Below are 5,609 nucleotides of genomic sequence, written 5' to 3' on the forward strand. Positions count from 1 at the left end.
TTGGTGGAGAGGCGGACGCCGCCGTCGGTGCTGACGTGGTGGCAGCTGGAGGAAGCTTCCCCACCGTCGAGGCCGTCAGTGCCGCCTACGGACCGACCTCCGGCTCTTTGGCTTTAATGTCTGGTTCGCGTCCCTTGAGTGGGGACGCGAACGAGAGCCTTCCGGTGGCTGCGTCCGTCCTGGGACCATGGCTGCTGCTGCAGAGGTCGCTGGCGAGTCGCCTGGAGCTTGTCGCCCCGCAGGCTCCCCGGTGTGGAGGTTGTTCATACCCACGGGGACGGAACCGGAGTTCCGTTTGTAATGGCACCTTGAGTGCCGGTGTTTTGTTCATTGTGGCTGTCGGGGCCTGAACATGTATGTATTTTCGGCGCGGAGCCGTGTTTTTTTCTCATTTCGAGCACTAGGACTCGCCTGTCGGCTAACTGAACCGCTTAACCGAGTGTGAGTTGCCTCGTGCGAAGGTGATGAGTGAGGTATCCGTATCCCGGAGGCATAGGAGTCCCTCGGCTCGGTCGGCCTTGCCGCCCGAGGTTTCTCTTGCTTAGTTAATGGAAACCCTCGTTCAATCTTCGATGAGCCGAAGCCGGAGGCAGCGGTGTCAGCACGGACAGAGGTGGAGTTGGCTCAAAAAGAAGACTTCGTCGGTCGGGGCCTGGCCGGGCCGTCCACTGGTGGGACCGACGCCGGAGTCGAGTTGCCGAGGCCACGAGCCGGGCTGATGACCTCGGGGGACAGCTGGCTGAGGCTTCGGGGTGGCCGGCTGAGCTGTCTGCTCGAGCCAGATTCCTGGAGAAGACCCTAGCGGCGATGACCCGGGCGCGGTGCTGATGTCGTCCTTCGGAGTAGAGATCCTCCGACCGCGTTGCCGTCCGAGGCTCGGTGGGACTTTGCCGAAGGTATAGTTGACGCCGAGGGTGCCGCTGCTCCCTTCAACTGTCAAGGTCCGAGCCTGCAGGATCGGTTTATCTTGTAGTGTGCGTATGTTTTCTGCGGCCGTCGAGGCCCAAACATACTGTTGTCGTGTTGTAAAAGCTGCATTTCTTTTCCTCTTGTTTCGAGTGTTTGGACTTATTTGTCGGTAACAGAATCGTTTGTCCGAGCGAGAGTTACTTTTCACGGAAGGTGATGAGTGAGGTATCCGTATCCCGGAGGCGTAGGAGTCCCTCGGCTCGGTCGGCCTTGCCGCTTACGTGTACTCTTACTCGTCCGTAGGATTCTGCTATCGATACAGTCGAGAAGGCCCGAAAAATCGTTTCGGTAGAAGAGTTTTCGAGCATGAAGACTTGTTCGGTCCGCGGAATCACTTATCCGAGCGTGAGTTACTTATCGCAGAAGGTGATGAGTGAGGTATCCGTATCCCGGAGGCGTAGGAATCCCTCGGCTCGGTCAGCCTTGGCTGCTTACGTGTACTCCGTCGGTTTTCAGGATCCCACTTTTGAAGTAGTCGAAAAGCACGAAAGACATTCTGGCAGAAAAGATCTTTTCCGAGGAAAATTTTGACGCGGAGGGGGTTCCCCCTTCTAGCCCCCGAGGGAGGGTCGGGCTTTGCCGAGGCAAGGCTGACCCTTCCTTGATGGTTAGACTTTGTGTGTGAACGAGGTGTACAAACGACTTGAAAGCATCTTAAGGGTAGAAGCGACGTAGCGGTTGGATGTTCCAAGTGTTGCTGTAGACCTCGCCTTGACTGTTGGCCAGCTTGTACGTCCAGGGCTTCAGAACCTTGGCGATGACGAACGGCCCTTCCCAGGGAGGCGTGAGCTTGTGCCACCCTCGGGCGTCTTGTCATAGCCGAAGTACCAGGTCACCCACCTGGAGGTCTCGGGACCGAACCCCTCGGGCGTGGTAGCGTCGCAGGGACTGCTGATACCGTGCCGAGTGTAGTAAGGCCATGTCCCGAGCCTCTTCCAGCTGGTCCAGTGAGTCTTCTCGATTAGCTTGATTGCTTTGGTCGTCGTAGACCCTCGTCCTCGGGGAACCGTATTCTAAGTCTGTGGGCAAGATGGCCTCGGCCCCATAGACTAGAAAGAACGGTGTGAAACCCGTGGCTCGGCTCGGCGTTGTCCTCAGACTCCAGAGCACCGAGGGGAGCTCCTTCATCCATCGCTTGCCGAACTTGTTGAGGTCGTTGTGGATACGCGGCTTGAGCCCTTGCAGAATCATGCCGTTGGCACGCTCTACTTGCCCATTCGTCATGGGGTGAGCCACGGCGGCCCAGTCCACCCGGATGTGGTGATCCTCGCAGAAGTCTAGGAACTTCCTGCAGGTGAACTGGGTGCCGTTGTCGGTGATGATGGAGTTCGGGACCCCAAAACGATGGATGATGTTGGTGAAGAACGCCACTGCCTGTTCGGACCTGATGCTGTTTAGGGGTCGGACCTCGATCCATTTGGAGAATTTGTTGATGGCGACCAGCAGGTGCGTGTAGCCCCCGGGTGCCTTCTGCAAGGGGCCGACGAGGTTCAGTCCCCACACAGCAAACAGCCAGGTGATGGGTATCGTCTACAGGGCCTGAGCGGGCAAGTGTGTCTGCCTCGCATAGAACTGACACCCTTGGCAGGTGCGGACAATTCTAGTGGCGTCGGCCACCGCGGTCGGCCAGTAGAAACCTTGTCGGAAGGTGTTTCCAACAAGGGCTCGAGGCGCTGCATGATGACCGCAAGCCCCTGAGTGTATTTCTTATAAGAGCTCCTGGCCTTCTGTGATGGATATGCATCGCTGGAGGATGCCCGAGGGGCTGCGGTGGTAGAGCTCCATCCCGTCCCCCAGCAAGACGAACGACTTGGCGCGCCGCGCCAACTGCCGAGCTTCGGCTCGATCGAGGGGTAGCTCTCCTCGGTGGAGATATTACAGGTACGGGGTCTGCCAGTTTCGATTAGGCGTGACCCCGCTCCGCTCCTCCTCGACGCGCAGTGCCTCACCCTCGGGGGCTGAGGGTGCCTCGGGCTGGGCCGAGGGTGCCTCGGGCTGAGCCGAGGCCTTCTCGGGCTCGGACGCGTCGTCGGTCCTGACGGAGGGTTGATGCAGGTCTCGGGAGAAGACGTCCGGGGGAACCGTTGTCTGCCCCGAGGCTATCTTAGCCAGCTCGTCCGCAGTCTCGTTGTATCGTCGGGCGATGTGGTTGAGCTCGAGCCCGTAGAACTTGTCTTCCAGGCGCCGAACCTCATCGCAGTAGGCTTCCATCTTCGGGTCGCGGCAGTGGGAGTTCTTCATGACTTGGTCGATGATGAGTTGCGAGTCACCGCGAGCGTCGAGGCGTCGGACCCCTAGCTCGATGGCGATGCGCAACCCGTTGACCAGAGCCTCATACTCAGCCACATTGTTGGACGCCGGGAAGTGGAGGCGTAGCACGTAGCGTAGGTGCTTCCCGAGGGGCGAGATGAAGAGCAGGCCCGCGCCTGCCCCTGTCTTCATCAGCGACCCGTCAAAAAACATGGTCCAGAGTTCCGGTTTGATCGGAGCTGTTGGGAGCTGGGTATCGACCCATTCAGCCACAAAGTCCGCTAAGACTTGGGACTTGATGGCCTTCCATGGGGCGAACGAGATTGTCTCGCCCATGATTTCCACCGCCCACTTTGCAATCCTACCCGAGGCCTCTCGGCACTGGATGATCTCCCCCAGGGGGAAGGATGACACCACAGTCACCGGATGAGACTCGAAGTAGTGTCGCAACTTCCGCCGCGTCAGGATCACCGCGTACAGCAGCTTCTGAATTTGTGGGTAGAGGATCTTGGTTTCGGACAGTACCTCACTGATGAAGTAGACCAGCCTCTGGACGGGCAATACATGCCCCTCTTCTCGTCTCTCAACCACGATCGTGGCGCTGACCACCTGAGTGGTAGCGGCGATGTAGATCAAGAGGGCTTCTCCGGCCGCGGGGGGCACCAAGATGGGCGCGTTCGTGAGGAGCGCCTTCAGGTTCCCGAGGGCTTCCTCGGCCTCAGGGGTCCAAGTGAAGCGCTCGGCCTTTCTTAAGAGGCGGTACAGAGGTAGGCCTCTTTCGCCGAGGCGCGAGATGAAACGGCTCAGAGCCGCAAGGCATCCCGTGACCCTCTGTACGCCTTTCAAGTCCTTGATGGGCCCCATGTTGGTGATGGCCGCGATTTTCTCCGGGTTGGCCTCGATGCCTCGCTCGGAGACGATGAACCCCAAGAGCATGCCTCGGGGGACTCCGAAGACGCACTTCTCGGGATTGAGCTTTACGTCTTTTGCCTTGAGACACCGGAGTGTCGTTTCAAGGTCAGAAAGGAGGTCGGAGGCTTTCCTCGTCTTGACTACGATGTCATCGACGTAGGCCTCGACCGTTCGACCAATGTGTTCGCCGAACACGTGGTTCATGCACCTTTGGTATGTCGCACCCGCATTCCTCAAACCGAACGGCATGGTAACATAGCAGTACATGCCGAAAGGTGTGATGAAAGAAGTCGCGAGCTGGTCGGACTCTTTCATCCTGATTTGGTGATACCCTGAGTAGGCATCGAGGAAAGACAGGGTTTCGCACCCAGCAGTGGAATCCATGATTTGATCGATGTGAGGCAGAGGGTAGGGAACTTTAGGACATGCTTTGTTTAGACCAGCGTAGTCTACACACATCCGCCATTTCCCTCCTTTCTTTCTCACAAGCACAGGGTTGGCAAGCCAATCGGGATGGAATACCTCTTTTATGAACCCTGCCGCCATTAGCTTGTGGATCTCCTCGCCTATGGCCCTGCGCTTTTCCTCGTCGAATCGGCGCAGAGGCTGCTTCACGGGTCGGGTCCCAGCTCAGATATCCAGCGAGTGCTCCGCGACATCCCTCGGTATGCCGGGCATGTCCGAGGGACTCCATGCGAAAATGTCGGCGTTTGCGCGGAGAAAGTCGACGAGCACTGCTTCCTATTTGGGATCGAGCTTGGAGCCGATCCGGATCTGCTTGGAGGCGTCGTTGCTGGGGTCGAGAGGGACGGACTAAACCGTCTCCGCTGGCTCGAAGTTGCCGGCATGGCGCTTCATGTCTGGCGCCTCCTTGGAGAGGCTCTCCAGGTCGGCGATGAGGGCCTCGGATTCGGCGAGGGCCTCGGCGTACTCCACGCACTCCACGTCGCATTCGTACGCGTGTCGGTACATGGGGCCGACGGTGATGACCCCGTTGGGGCCCGACATCTTGAGCTTGAGGTAGGTGTAGTTGGGGACGACCATGAACTTGGCGTAGCATGGCCTCCCCAACACCGCGTGGTAGGTTCCTCGGAACCCGACCACCTCGAACATGAGGGTTTCCCTTCGGAAGTTGGAGGGAGTCCCGAAGCAGACGGGTAGATCGAGTTGTCCGAGGGGCTGGACGCGTTTCCCGGGGATGATCCCGTGGAGAGGCGCCGCGCCCGCCCGGACCGAGGACAGGTCGATCCGCAGGAGCCCGAGGCTCTCGGCGTAGATGATGTTGAGGCTGCTGCCTCCGTCCATGAGGACCTTGGTGAGCCTGACGTTGCCGATGACGGGGTCGACAACGAGCGGGTATTTCCCTGGACTCGGCACGCGGTCGGGGTGGTCGCCCTGGTCGAAGGTGATGGGCTTTTCGGACCAGTTTAGGTAGACTGGCGCCGCCACCTTTACTGAGCAGACCTCTCGGCGCTCTT

The sequence above is a fragment of the Zea mays genome, chromosome 8 (genome assembly GCF_902167145.1).
Source record: "Zea mays cultivar B73 chromosome 8, Zm-B73-REFERENCE-NAM-5.0, whole genome shotgun sequence".
Classification (NCBI taxonomy): domain Eukaryota; kingdom Viridiplantae; phylum Streptophyta; class Magnoliopsida; order Poales; family Poaceae; genus Zea; species Zea mays.